Consider the following 16,853-nt stretch of genomic DNA (forward strand, 5'->3'; position numbering starts at 1 on the left):
GTATACGTGTATGCTTCAAGAGCAGTATTAAGCAAAAATCATAGATTACCACCATACAAGATTGTGGGAAAATAAGTATCTGGCATAATGCTTTTATGGAGCATCATAAAAAGAACAACACCCTCTCTCTCTGATATTTTTTAGGATACATCTTGACTGTGTTGAGGCCTACTAGTTAAATTTTGAATGTACTTGGTTATGACAAAGCAATGTATAAAGAGTGTATCCTGAATTTTTTTTCTTTCATGCTGTTAAAGTAACTTGTCATATGAATTTTTGAAACTAATCACAGAACAGATTGAAATAGCCATTTGAAAAAATTGATACTTTAACAATACAAAAAATTAGATTTAATTGTTAATGTTCCTTCCAACAATATTACAACTGTAAATTCACTGCTTCACTCTATTAATGATTCACATACCATCCCTGTAAAACTAAAGAAACGTCTTCTGTACAAAAGTCATTACATGTTTCAAAACATCAGACCACAAAAGTGTTTTGAAGCAACAAAATACTTGGTGAAACAACCTCTCTTTAAACAATATGTTACAGATGGTTTAGATGAATTTTGGCCAACTCATGTGGCAGAAATACATAAAACTCAATGGAAAGAGTTTCTTGAAGAAAGCACTTGTGAAGATACCATAATACCTACTGCAGTTAATGTTTCTGCTTCCCAAACCGAGGAGAAAGAAAAAGACAGCGACTCTGATTGGAGTGAAATTGATGATAAAGAACCTGTTAGAAGTTTGGACACTATGATGTATCCACAAAATGTTGATGATCAACAAAACATTCTCTCTTTTGCACCCAGTGAGGGAAATATACTAATAAGTTCATTACAGGCTGATGTTGAGGAATTATCATTTCCAACTATGTTCTGTGGAGAAAGAAGGCCAAGTAACAAAGATAGAGAAATACCTCTCAAATACAGTGATATCTGTAAATTAGAATTACGACACTCTGACCGAAGAGCAGCAAAATCTGTAACAAACATCTTTTTCAAATGCAAGAAACTCCAAATGAAACAGATCAAAGATATGGCTTTCACTCAGGCGGTATAAAACATCAGGCAAGTCATATACTGCAGGAGATGTCAGACAACAAGATGTTGTTGATTCTATGGTCAAATTAGATGAAGGATATAGAATATTCAGAACTTTAAGAGGATCTCCCCACCATACTGGGAAACAGCCAAAAAGGATTTGTTTGCAATGATTAGACAGTTAGGATTACCAACATGGTTTATATCTTTGTCTTCTGCTGAGACACATTGGACTGATCTCTTAATATCTTTGGGTAAACTTGTAGACAACAAGCAATATAGTGCAGAAGATGTTTCAAGTTTCACTTGGTAAACACAGAATAAGACTTATTTGATTGGATCCTGTCACAAGATATTTTGATCACAGAGTAAAAAAATTACATCAAAATTTTCTTTAAAGTTGATGTGGACTGCTTGGGAAAATTTCAGAACACTTTTACAGGAGAGAGTTCCAACATAGAGGTTCAGCCCATCTCCACAGTCTTCTGTGGGTGAATGGGGCCCCTAAATTTGAGATAGATTCAAATTCAGTCATTGAAAATTACATTGACAACTTCATTACAACAGACGGACAAAATTTTGGGTGTAAATGAGAACTTGAAAAATTGCAATGCGACATATATGTTTTTACATGTGGCACCCCCTATGGAATCAACAACAAGCCTAAAACTTTTTCAAATGATATGAAAGACAAGAAAAAATAGTTGCATAAACACAAATGGAAAGAAATACAGAATAAAATAGACAGTGAGATACAACAAAAAAGATCGAGAAAATTACTGCAGAGAAACTTTGATGTTTTTACCAATATATCATCAAGAGTGAAATAACTGGCAACTGCCAAATATATGAAGATAACAATTAGATAAAGAAGAAATACACGTAGAAGAATACAAAGAGAGTACAATGCAGCATGCTGAAGAATTAGACATGACTAAACAGCCACTGCTAAATGTGACTCAAATGAACAAAACCTTCATAATGTAACTCCTTGTAAATGAACATATGCAAATAAGGCTGGCAAAAAAGAGAAAAGAACCAAATTGTTATTAAAGCAATTTAATACAGTATTTATCTAATGTGAAGTACACAAAATGATTACTGTACCAGGTTTGTTTTAACATCAATTTCCTAATCAAAGATTATATAATGACTATTAAAGTGCAAGATCATAAAATGATTACTGTACCAGGTTCGTTTTAACATCATTTTGCTAATCAAAGTTTAAATAATGACTATTAAAGTGTAAGATCACAAAATGATTACTGTACCAGGTTTGTTTTAACATCAATTTGCTAATCAAAGATTTAATAATCAATATTAAAGTGCAGGATGAAGATATGTATTTTAACAAGAAAGTATAGTATGGAAAAAAATTTTGTAAGAGCTTTTTAATACCAGTAAATGACATTGTTTTATTAAAGTGTAGCTAACATTTATGTTTTTGGAAACAAGGTTTGTATTGTGTTGTTGTATTTTGGTATTGTATTATGCATATTTGTTTTAGTCAGTATTAAGTAAATATGCTAATGTTGTATGAAAATAAAAGAAGAATAAAAAACAATATGGCACTAATCAAAGTATGTCCAATAGGTAACAAATTTGTTGCAAAGTTGAACATGCTATGATTTGATGGTCCGCGTCCCCGTCGTAGTGCCGGTAACATATTGCTCTCAGACTCAATACAAATATGAAGAAAACAAATGGAAATTAAGATGAATTATTTTTGAGGATTATTGAAAAGTATAAATGTTGAATATCATCAAATGAAACAAATGAATGAAATAAACTGAAAGCAGTATGGCTAAAGGATCATTATAATCATAATTTGAGTATTTTTATTTATGTAAATGTACACAGTACTGCTAATTGAAAGTTTGTGTAGATTTATATAGACAAGAGTACTTAAATTATCTATTGCAAATGGTTGTTTTGTAATTTGCATACAGGTAATTACAAGTTCAATAAGAAAAGAAATTCTGGTGCAAAGGCCAGATTACTAACATGGAAAGGAAATTAGAAGGCAATTTGTGTTTTAGTCTCATTTGATTTGGCATTTAATAATCTTAAGCTAAAACACTTGGTCTACGTAATTCAAAATGTTTTGAAAATCGAAACAGCAATAAAACAAATTTAGATTGCATATTTAAATTGGAAATTAAAAAATTGATGTATTCCTGTTATAGAATACTAGGTCTTAATGTTTGTAATCTGTATGCAAAAAAGCAAAAAATCATTTGAGTTGAAAGTGAATGAGTGTTGTAATTTTGACCAAGTCTTTTTTCTGTATATTAAATTACAGGTGATCTGTTCGATGAGGTTGATTTGAAGCAAGTTCAAGTTTGAAAAATCTTTTCATTACTAATCATATGGTAAACACTTTTTATAGTTTGAAATTATAATTGAGAGAGGCTCTAAATGAATGATGGTTTTAATGTGTGTTATCAAAATGATAATTAATTGTACTACACCTTCATTGTCTAGTATTATAAGATAAAAATGACAAGGAATTTAAATTTTTTCATTCTCTTCCAGCTACAGAGATATGAACTATGGATACATCAAAGGATAAAGCATGTGCAACTCCAGGAACTGTGGGTTCATGTTCCAAAATACAAGCAACCAAGAGTAGTATTAATGATGGGATATGTCAAATAAACTGCTATGCAGGAATAATAGAGGATAGACTAAAAGAACTAGAAAAGACTATCCAAGAAATGAAGCAGAAGAATGATATCTTGACGAAGAAAAATTGGAATCTGGCAAATAAAATTGCAGATAAAGAACGGTGCATGATAAACATGGAAGATGAGCTCCAATCTGCTCAATCAAATCTGTGGTATATGTATGAGATGTATGTGAGTTTCAAGTAAGATGATTAGATGAAAGTCAACTTGAGACATGAATCACTTTGTAAATTTTTATTTACTAATTAAGGATGAGTCATCAGACATAGAATGTACAGCTTTATGTATTGTGGGACTAAGTTCGAAATAAAAGCAACCAAGTGTATAGTATTAATGATGGGATATACCAAATAAATTGCTATGCAGGAATAATAAGACAGTAGACTAAAGGAAGTACAAAAGAAACTAAGAATTAAGACAGAACAATGGCATCTTGAAGAAAAACTGGAATTTGCTCAATAAAATAATTGCAGATAAAGAATGGTGTATGATAAACATGGAAGATGTGTCTGAGGTATTCTTTGTTTTTTTTCTTTTAGAGCTTTGATGATGGTGTTTTGAATCAAGACCACTGAAAGATAGAAATCTGCCACCATGTTAGAGGTTATAGGAGAAGGTATCAAAGATCCTTCTGGGCTAGAGTTCTTGTGGGTCTAAGTTCCAAAATAAAAACAACCGAGTGCAGTATTAATGATGAGATATACCAAACTAACCTCTATGCAGAAATAATAATAGAAGGTAGATTAAAGAAAATAGAAAACACTATCGTAGAGTTAAAGCAGGAGCATGGCATCCTAAGAATAACTGGAATCAGGTCAATGAAATTACAGATAAAGAATGGTTTATGATAAGGATGGAAGATGAGCTCTAATCTTCTCAATTAAATCTCTGGTATACAAGTGAGTTTAAAGAAAGAGGATTGCCTGGAAGTTGACATGGCATATTAATGACAATCTAAAATTTTATTTACTAATTAAAGATGGATCATTAATGCATTGAATGTGCAGCTCCATGTATTGTGGGTCTATGTTCAAAAACAAAAACAACCAAGTGCAGTATTACTGATGGGATATACCAAGGACAGTAGTATGAAAGAATAACAGAGGATATACTAAAGGAACTAGAAAACACTATCCAAGTGTTGAGATAGGAGAATGGGATCCTGTCGTTGAAAAGACTACTTTCTAATAATTCAAATACGGATGCATCATATCAAAGACATAGATTGTGCAGCTTTCAAGGGATACCAGATAAATGGAAAGCATGTATACATGTATGCTTCAAGAGCAGTATTAAGCAAAAATCATAGATTACCACCATACAAGATTGTGGGAAAATAAGTATCTGGCATAATGCTTTTATGGAGCATCATAAAAAGAACAACACCCTCTCTCTCTGATATTTTTTAGGATACATCTTGACTGTGTTGAGGCCTACTAGTTAAATTTTGAATGTACTTGGTTATGACAAAGCAATGTATAAAGAGTGTATCCTGAATTTTTTTTCTTTCATGCTGTTAAAGTAACTTGTCATATGAATTTTTGAAACTAATCACAGAACAGATTGAAATAGCCATTTGAAAAAATTGATACTTTAACAATACAAAAAATTAGATTTAATTGTTAATGTTCCTTCCAACAATATTACAACTGTAAATTCACTGCTTCACTCTATTAATGATTCACATACCATCCCTGTAAAACTAAAGAAACGTCTTCTGTACAAAAGTCATTACATGTTTCAAAACATCAGACCACAAAAGTGTTTTGAAGCAACAAAATACTTGGTGAAACAACCTCTCTTTAAACAATATGTTACAGATGGTTTAGATGAATTTTGGCCAACTCATGTGGCAGAAATACATAAAACTCAATGGAAAGAGTTTCTTGAAGAAAGCACTTGTGAAGATACCATAATACCTACTGCAGTTAATGTTTCTGCTTCCCAAACCGAGGAGAAAGAAAAAGACAGCGACTCTGATTGGAGTGAAATTGATGATAAAGAACCTGTTAGAAGTTTGGACACTATGATGTATCCACAAAATGTTGATGATCAACAAAACATTCTCTCTTTTGCACCCAGTGAGGGAAATATACTAATAAGTTCATTACAGGCTGATGTTGAGGAATTATCATTTCCAACTATGTTCTGTGGAGAAAGAAGGCCAAGTAACAAAGATAGAGAAATACCTCTCAAATACAGTGATATCTGTAAATTAGAATTACGACACTCTGACCGAAGAGCAGCAAAATCTGTAACAAACATCTTTTTCAAATGCAAGAAACTCCAAATGAAACAGATCAAAGATATGGCTTTCACTCAGGCGGTATAAAACATCAGGCAAGTCATATACTGCAGGAGATGTCAGACAACAAGATGTTGTTGATTCTATGGTCAAATTAGATGAAGGATATAGAATATTCAGAACTTTAAGAGGATCTCCCCACCATACTGGGAAACAGCCAAAAAGGATTTGTTTGCAATGATTAGACAGTTAGGATTACCAACATGGTTTATATCTTTGTCTTCTGCTGAGACACATTGGACTGATCTCTTAATATCTTTGGGTAAACTTGTAGACAACAAGCAATATAGTGCAGAAGATGTTTCAAGTTTCACTTGGTAAACACAGAATAAGACTTATTTGATCGGATCCTGTCACAAGATATTTTGATCACAGAGTAAAAAAATTACATCAAAATTTTCTTTAAAGTTGATGTGGACTGCTTGGGAAAATTTCAGAACACTTTTACAGGAGAGAGTTCCAACATAGAGGTTCAGCCCATCTCCACAGTCTTCTGTGGGTGAATGGGGCCCCTAAATTTGAGATAGATTCAAATTCAGTCATTGAAAATTACATTGACAACTTCATTACAACAGACGGACAAAGTTTTGGGTGTAAATGAGAACTTGAAAAATTGCAATGCGACATATATGTTTTTACATGTGGCACCCCCTATGGAATCAACAACAAGCCTAAAACTTTTTCAAATGATATGAAAGACAAGAAAAAATAGTTGCATAAACACAAATGGAAAGAAATACAGAATAAAATAGACAGTGAGATACAACAAAAAAGATCGAGAAAATTACTGCAGAGAAACTTTGATGTTTTTACCAATATATCATCAAGAGTGAAATAACTGGCAACTGCCAAATATATGAAGATAACAATTAGATAAAGAAGAAATACACGTAGAAGAATACAAAGAGAGTACAATGCAGCATGCTGAAGAATTAGACATGACTAAACAGCCACTGCTAAATGTGACTCAAATGAACAAAACCTTCATAATGTAACTCCTTGTAAATGAACATATGCAAATAAGGCTGGCAAAAAAGAGAAAAGAATCAAATTGTTATTAAAGCAATTTAATACAGTATTTATCTAATGTGAAGTACACAAAATGATTACTGTACCAGGTTTGTTTTAACATCAATTTCCTAATTAAAGATTATATAATGACTATTAAAGTGCAAGATCATAAAATGATTACTGTACCAGGTTCGTTTTAACATCATTTTGCTAATCAAAGTTTAAATAATGACTATTGAAGTGTAAGATCACAAAATGAGTACTGTACCAGGTTTGTTTTAACATCAATTTGCTAATCAAAGATTAAATAATCAATATTAAAGTGCAGGATGAAGATATGTATTTTAACAAGAAAGTATAGTATGGAAAAAATTTTGTAAGAGCTTTTTAATACCAGTAAATGACATTGTTTTATTAAAGTGTAGCTAACATTCATGTTTTTGGAAACAAGGTTTGTATTGTGTTTTTGTATTTTGGTATTGTATTATGCATATTTGTTTTAGTCAGTATTAAGTAAATATACTAATGTTGTATGAAAATAAAAGAAGAATAAAAAACAATATGGCACTAATCAAAGTATGTCCAATAGGTAACAAGTTTGTTGCAAAGTTGAACATGCTATGATTTGATGGTCCGCGTCCCCGTCGTAGTGCCGGTAACATATTGCTCTCAGACTCAATACAAATATGAAGAAAACAAATAGAAATTAAGATGAATTATTTCTGAGGATTATTGAAAATTATAAATGTTGAATATCATCAAATGCAACAAATGAATTAAATAAACTGAAAGCAGTATGGCTAAAGGATCATTATAATCATAATTTGAGTATTTTCATTTATGTAAATGTACACAGTACTGCTAATTGAAAGTTTGTGTAGATTTATATAGAAAAGAGTACTTGAATTATATATATTGCAAATGGTTGTTTTGCAATTTGCATACAGGCAATTACAAGTTCAATCAGAAAACAAATTCTTGTGCAAAGATCAGATTAATAACATGGAAAAGAAATTTAGAAACGGATTTGTATTTTAGTGTCAATTGATTTGGCACTTTATAATCTTAGGCAAAAACATGTGTTCAATGTTTACAAGTCAAAATGTTTTGAAAATTGAAATACTAATAAAACAAACTTAGATAGTTAGATTGCATATTTAAACTGGAAATTAAAACAATATGTATTTCTATTATAGAATACTAGGTCTTAATTTTTATAATCTGTATGCAAAAAGCAAACAATCATTTGAATTGACAGTGAATGGGTATTCTAATTTTGACAATTTTTTTCTTCTGTATTTTCAATTACAGGTGATCTGTTTGATGAGGTTGATTTCAAGCAAATTCAAGTTTGAAAAATCTTTTCATCACTAATCATATGGTAAACACTTTTTCAGTTTAAAATTATAATTGAGAGAGCCACTAAATGAATGAAGGTTTTAATCTAAACCTCAGTGTGTTATTAAAATGATAATTAATTATACTATACCTTCATTGTTTAATATCATAAGATACAATTAGAAGGAATTCAATATGCAAAAATATGTCAAAATAAGATGAAAAACAAGTTTAATTACAATAACATGTAGGTATTCAACTGTGAATTTAAGTACATTGATCTGATGTACGAGCACATATATTGTGACTAAATACATGTATCTACTTATCAATGAGATCAAGAGTACTAAAAACTTTAAGCTAAATAGATTTTGCATTTACATAAACATTACATCAAATCTCAACATCAGACAAAAAACATGTGTTATGTGCAAAATAAAAGGGAAAATGTTTCTGTATAATCAAATCAAATTTGGTAAGAAATTCGAATACATCAAACTTTGCATTATTTTCGTACTTTATTCTTTTCTTAGAAATACAATATACTTCAAAAGCATCAGGATTTGTCTATATCTTTATACAAACTGCAAATAACCATTTAGTGTATATAAAAGCATTATAGTGTTTCAGTATGAACATAGTCTTCTATTCTCAATTGCAGGATATAAAATGTTGAAAAGTTATTGGGCCAAGGATTGAACAAATTTATATCATTAACAAAATGTCAGTATAATTACATTTAGTTTAAAAATGCAGTGACGGTAACAAAAAGACAGTTTCAATCACATTTGATGAATTTTATTATTACGGCCAAAAATATGCTAAACTTTCACTATTCTCTTTTCTTAATTTCTTGCACTTTGACACATCATTTCATGACAAAGATTGAATTTCGTTTTAAAATAACCGCTTATTTAAATAAAAAGCAATATTATCATTTTATTCACAAACAAATTAATAATACAAAAATAATGTAATAATGGTGATAAAAAAGAATGATAACCCCAATGATATTAATTTATATCATAAATACTCAAGGAATAATTGATTAAAAAGATGGAGATGATGTTAATGAGGATCATAATCAATGGCATTTAACAGTAATTACTTATCAATTGCTAATCAGTATGGAATTGGTACCTACTCAAAATATCTCAAAAGTAGATATTTAGCCTTGGCCTTGTATGAACAGACACATTGTACAATGTTAAAAGTGAGTGATTTTCTTCTTTTTTTACCTCAGACTGCAGGATACAATGTATTCCAAGTCTTTTTTCGTGGGCAACACTTCAATGCACTGATTGAAACAGAAAGAATCCTACACTTGACAGTACTTTGCTTGCGGTATATGGATACTACTGAAAGGCATCTGTAAAGGAGAAATGAACAAAGTCACTTTCCAGAGGTTTCTCATCTGTAATCTCAACTAGATTCCCCTGATACTCAATTATAACCCTCACTATATATCAGGATGTCTTATTTTGTTTACATGTTTACCCTGACACTGTTTGTGTTCTGTTATATTTCTTTTAACAATGTCACTTGTATTATTTCTTCACTGACACAAAGATTTCACGAAGATCATTTTCTTGTAGGAAATAGAGGGAGCCATATATACAATGGCAACATATTCAAATGCAATGAATGCACTCAAACTTACAAGTATTTGAAAGCTTTCAAAAGTCATACATGCACTTTGTGTAAACAATGTGGGCAAGATTTCTCCACCAAGCAAAAGAGGAAACTACACAAATGTTGTCTATGTCAACAATGTGGAAATGTTTTTCCTTTCAAGCAAAAAATGAGCTTACATAAATGCATTAAACAAGTACCTTCTAATGATCAAGATCTCTGTCACAAATTAAGAAGTTGTAAATCTACATGTACTAACTGCTGTAAAAACTTTTCAACCCAGAAAAGACTATGACCCCTGTTACATCTGAGAGATTCCCTACCTCGGGCCGGCCCGGGGCCTACCTCGGGTCGGAAAGAAATCAGATGTAAACATCCCAAACCTACCTCGGGCCACCTTTTAGCGAACCTACCCGAGACCACATCAAGAGGTAGTCTCGGGTAGGTATCGGGCCGGCCCCTGTCCACCGATTCGTAGATGTAAACGCACACAAGCTTTCAAACCTATCTCGGTCCGTTCGCCAGCTGTCAAATTACATCATAGCGCGCGCTATCCCCTCCCCAGCCCCGTCGTTCTTCGAATGTTTTGCGGCTTTTGACATGTGAATTGTGATTGATAAAGTCTTTGATTTTAGTGGAAAGAAGGAAGCACTTTAAACGTATTCTTTTCAAATCGATCATATCTTCAACGACTGCTGGGATCATCAGCATGCTTCCAGAATAACGAAATGTAAACAACTTCAATTAGCGCGCGCAAATTATTCAGAGCCTAGATCGAGAGTGCCATTTGGTGTCAGCAATCGGATACCGCTCGAAACCGTACCGATAGGGGAGGGAATGAACGCTGTGATGTAAACAGACCACATTTCGGACTCGGTCCGTTCGCGAAGCTAATCCACCAATAATCCAGTCAAGGTTGCAAGTGGACTCGGTCGGGTCTCGGGTAGGAAACTTTCAGATGTAACAGGGGCCTTCTTCAGCATAAATGCTCATATTGTCATGCTTGCAACCTAAGGTTTAGTACTTATCAAAAGTTTAAAAGTCACAAATGCACTACTACTGTGAACAAAAATGATAAAACCCCAAGTCATAGCATTTTATCAACTGCTCATTGTCAGAGTAATATTGGCAGTGTGAATACTCAGCAACAGAAAGAAGAACTTACTGCAATCAGTGGTAATGATACTCATAAAAAATGTTTATCCTTATTCAATCTAAATAAAGAATCTATGAGTTCAGTGGATGAATACGCAGCATACATCCCTGATGATGTCATACAACAAGCTGTATCAATTATGAAAAATCATAGTCCACAACTAGATCAATACATTGGACAAGTGACACCTGCAGCAATGAAAGTTCTTCTTTCTAAAGGAGTTTCTATTGATATTCCGAGAGATAAACACTGTATCAATTTCCATCATGTTGATAACCATTGGGTCACATCCTCATATGATCCTTCCATCAATCAAGTATCTGTGTATGATTCATTGTCTTCACAGGACAGAATTAAGCATCTAATGCCTCAAATCAATCTATTGTATGGAACAGCTGTGCATATAGAGTACATTCCAATAACTCAACAAACTGAACCAGCTTGTGGAGCTTTTGCAATAGCTGCTGCCTTTAGTTGTCTTTTCAACGTGCCACCACAAACTCAAAGATTTGACAATTCACAAATGAGACAACATCTCAAATTGTGCTTACAGCAAGGCAAAGTTATACCGTTCCCAACTGAAAGACTAGACACTCTCAGTTCATACTTTGTTTTTCAAGCAAACTTTCAGGAGCTATCAAGGTCATATGGACAAAATGTTGCTAACAATACACAAATGTCTCAAAACCTAAGAAAGACCTATATGATGGAATACAAGCGTAAGCAAAGACAGAATTCTTCCTATACAAAATTAGAAAGGACACTCAGAAAGGAGAAAAGAAGAGACCCACAATATAAGGAAAATGAACAAAGTGCAAACAGAAAGAGGAGAAGAGATCCGTCCTTCCAAGAGTTTGAGAGTAACCTCAAGAAGAGTAGAAGACAAGATCCGGAATACAAAGATAATGAACAAAGAAAAAACAAAACAAGAAGAAAAGATCCGTCCTTCCAAGAGTTTGAGAGTAACCTCAAGAAGAGTAGAAGACAAGATCCGGAATACAAAGAAAATGAAAGAAGAAAAAACAAGAGAAGAAGAAGAGATCCGTCCTTCCAAGAGTTTGAGAGTAACCTCAAGAAGAGTAGAAGACAAGATCCGGAATACAAAGAAAATGAAAGAAGAAAAAACAAGAGAAGAAGAAGAGATCCGTCCTTCCAAGAGTTTGAGAGTAACCTCAAGAAGAGTAGAAGACAAGATCCGGAATACAAAGAAAATGAACAAAGAAAAAACAAAAGAAGAAGAAAAGATCTATCCTTCCAAGAGTTTGAGAGTAACCTCAAGAAGAGTAGAAGACAAGATCCGGAATACAAAGAAAATGAACAAAGAAAAAACAAAAGAAGAAGAAAAGATCTATCCTTCCAAGAGTTTGTAAAATTCTCTTAGCATTGTATAGAAAGAGAATTGTTATCTCATTTGAGGGGGAATGTTGAATTGCATGTGATTACGCAACATGCTATTGTTGCTATGTTAGGTGGAAGGGAGATTTCGGGTTAGCTTTCATTCGCGGTCATCACACCATACAGGGCAGTAGCATATTTTTTCCCCCAAGAATTATTTTATCGCAGAGATTTATAAAACCATATTTTAGGGGGTCAAACAATTTATTTCTGTACAAAAATCGGAAAGGATTAGTAAAAACGTAGGATGACCTTGGAGCTATTTTCTTTGTTTGCTCGATCGCCTTAATGGGGTCGGATAGGAATTTCAGAGAATTTTCCTTATTTGGTTTAGCTCTGTTTTCGCCTATCTCAAGGTCCATGGTTTTGCTTGCAGTACGCAAGCAAAATCTTACAGTTATCACGTTGAATGATAACTCAATTTCTAAGATTCGATAATTCAATATTTTGATTATCGTTTCATAATTCTAATTATTAAGGAAATGCATCGTGCAGTTCAGTGTAACTGACATACGACCACTAAGATGTCAAAATAATATTGATGTTTCATGAATATGTAACCATTATACATGTTATATACGAGAGCAATGTTCTTTAGAAATTGTAATCATGACGATTACTAGTATAGTCTTAGTAATTCAAATCAGCATGCAAGCTGAGTTAGATGCCAGTTGTTGCATTATGTTTTCGAGGTGTTGTTAATTTGAGGACGAAAGTGTTATTTGTTTTTGAGGTGTCGGTGACCGCACTCTCCCAAGAGTAAAACAATTATTAAACAAATTGATTACAAATATAACAAACAATTTTGTTTTCTTTTGTTTGTGTGAAGTAAGGAGACTGAAATGAGATTGAGAGTAACCTCAATAAGAGAAGACGACAAGATCCGGAATACAAAGAAATTGAAAAAACAAAAAACAAAAGAAGACGAGAAGATCCGTCTTTTCAAGAATTCGAGAGTAACATCAACAAGACAAGAAGAAGAGATCCTGTGTATAAAGAAATTGAAAAAAGAAACAATAGAAAGAGAAGAAGAGCTCCGTCATTCCAAGAATTTGAGAGAAACATCAACAAACAAAGGAGAAGCAATCCAGCATACAGAGAGAAAGAATCTAAAGATGACGCTTTACGTAAACAAAGCAACAGATTTCCCTCCAATACAATTGATGAACTTGTGGAGCACTTTAAAGAAGCAGTATCAGTAGCATGTGAGTATATATGCACATGCTGCAAGCAGCTATGGTTTAAACAGTCTGTTAATGATGTGTTTGTTGTTAGGAATACTGATAAATCTCTTCACTCAAAGTGCATCACTGGAACATTAAGTGTTGAAGGCAAAGAATGGATTTGCCACACTTGTCAAAGTTGGATGCTAAAGAATAAACTCCCCCCACTTTCTTCAGCTAATAGAACTGGATTTCCTCATTGTCCAACAGAGCTACAACTAAACCCACTTGAAGAGAGGCTTGTTTCCCCAGTAAATACATTTTTCCAACTTCGTGAGTTGCCAAGTGGTGGACAAGTTGGAATTCGTGGGAATGTTGTTAATGTTCCTGCCAACAATATTTCAATTGTAAATTCACTGCCTCGCTCTATTAATGATTCACATACCATCCCTGTAAAACTAAAGAAATGTCTTCGGTACAAAAGTCATTACTTGTTTGAAAATATCAGATCATAGAAGTGTTTTGAAGCAACAAAATACTTGGTGAAACAACCTCTGTTTAAATATATTACAGATGGTTTAGATGAATTTTCATGTGGCAGAAATGCATAAAACTCAATGGAAAGAGTTTTTGAAAAAAAGCTCTTGTAAAGATACCATAATACACAGTAAAGTTGATGTTTCTACTTCTCAAACAGAGCAAGAAGAAAAAGATAGTGACTGTCACTGGAGTGATATTGATGAAAAGAACCTGTTAGAAGTTTAGACACTATGATGTATCCACAAAATGTTGATGATCAACAAAGCATTATCTCTTTTGTACCCAGTGACAAAAAATGTACCAATTAGTTCATTACAGGCTGATATTGAGGAATTATCATTTCCAACTATATTCTGTGGGGAACGAAGGCCAAGTAACAAAGATAGAGAAATACCTCTCAAGTACAGTGATATCTGTAAATTAGAATTACAACATTCTGACCGGAGAGCAGCAAAATCTGTAACAAACATCTTTTTCAAATGCAAGAAACTCCAAATGAAACAGATCAAAGATAAGATATGGTTTTTACTCAGGCGGGTTAAAACATCAGGCAAGTCATATACTGCAGGAGATGTCAGACAACAAGATGTTGTTGACTCCATGGTCAAATTAGATGAAGGATATAGAATTTTCAGAACTTTAAGAGGATCTCCACCATACTGGGAAACAGCCAAAAAGGATTTGTTTGCAATGATTAGACAGTTAGGATTACCAACATGGTTTATTTCTTTGTCTTCTGCCGAGTCACATTGGACTGCATGATCTCTTAATATCTTTGGGTAAACTTGTTAACAACAATACAGTGCAGAAAATATTTCAAGTTTCACTTGGGAAATAAAAACTAGACTTATTTTGATCGGATCCTATCACTGTCACAAGATATTTTGATCACAGAGTGAAAAAAATTCTATCAAAATTTTCTTCAAATTTCATGTCAACCACTTGCGAAAATTAGAGAACATTTCTACAGGATACAGTTATAACACAAAAGATCAGCCCATCTGCAGAGTGTTCTGTGGGTGAATGGGGGGGGGGGGGCCCTAAATTTGAGATAGATTCAAATTGAGTCATTGAAAATTACATTGACAGCTTCATTACAACAGACGAAAAAAAGTTTGGGTAGTAAATGAGAACTTCAAAAATTGCAATGTGACAGATATACTTATACTTGGCAGAAGAAATGATAAGTGTGGAAGTTAAATATCACTTTGCCCCCTATGGAATCTACAACAATCTTAAATTTTTTTTAAATGATATGAAAGACAAAAAAATAGTTGCATAAACAGACATGGAAAGAAATACAGATTAAATTAGATAGTATGTGAGATACGACAAAAAAGATCGAGAAAATTACTGCAGAGAAAATTTGATGTTCTGCCAATATATCATCAAGAGTGAAATAAATGGCAACTGCCAATTATATGAAGAAAGATAACAATTGGATAAAGAAGAAATAGAAGAATACAAAGAGAATACAATGCAGCATGCTGAAGAATTAGACATGACTAAACAGCAACTGCTTAATGACTCTAATGAACAAATCCTTCATAATGTAGCTCCTTGTAAACGAACATATCCAAATAAGGCTGGCAAAAAAAAGACCCAATTCCTTAAGCAATTTCATACAGTATTTATCTCAGGTGAAATTCACAAAATGATTACTGTACCAGGTTTGTTTTAACATCAATCTGCTAATGAAAGATTAAATAATAAATATCAAAGTGTAAGAAGATATGTATTCTAACAACAAAGTATAGTACTGAAAGAATTTTGTAAGAGCTTTTTACCAGTAAATGACATTGTTTTATCAAAGTGTAGCTACATGTAACATTCATGTTTTTGGAAACAAGGTTTATATTGTGTTTCTTCATATTTTGGTATTGTATTATGCATATTTGTTTTAGTCAGTTTTGTATTAAGTAATATAGTAATGTTGTATGAAAATAAAAGAATTAAAAAAAAAACAATATGGCACTAATCAAAGTATGTCCAATAGGTAACAAGTCTGTTGCAAAGTTGAACATGCTATGATTTGATGGTCCGCGTCCCAGTCGTAGTGCCGGTAACATATTGCTCTCAGATTCATTACAAATATAAAGAAAACAAATGAAAATTAAGATGAATTATTTCTGAAGATTATTGAAAATTATAAATGCTGAATATCATCAAATGCAACAAATGAATTAAATAAACTGAAAGCAGTATGGCTAAAGGATCATTATAATCATAATTTGAGTATTTTCATTTATGTAAATGTACACAGAACTGCTAATTGAAAGTGTGTGTAGATTTATATAAGCAAGAGTACTTAAATTATATATTGCAAATGGTTGTTTTGTAATTTGCATACAGGTTATTACAAATTCAATAAGAAAATAAATTCTTGTGCAAAGGTCAGATTAATAACATCAAAGGAAAATTAGAAACCGATTCGTATTTTAGTTTCATTTGATTTGGCACTTAATAATCTTAGGCAAAAACACTTGTTCTATGTAATTTAAAATGTTTTGAAAAGTGAAATACTAATAAAACAAACTTAGATTGCATATTTAAACTGGAAATTAAAACAAAATGTATT

The sequence above is a fragment of the Lytechinus pictus genome, chromosome 2 (genome assembly GCF_037042905.1).
Source record: "Lytechinus pictus isolate F3 Inbred chromosome 2, Lp3.0, whole genome shotgun sequence".
Lineage (NCBI taxonomy): Eukaryota > Metazoa > Echinodermata > Echinoidea > Temnopleuroida > Toxopneustidae > Lytechinus > Lytechinus pictus.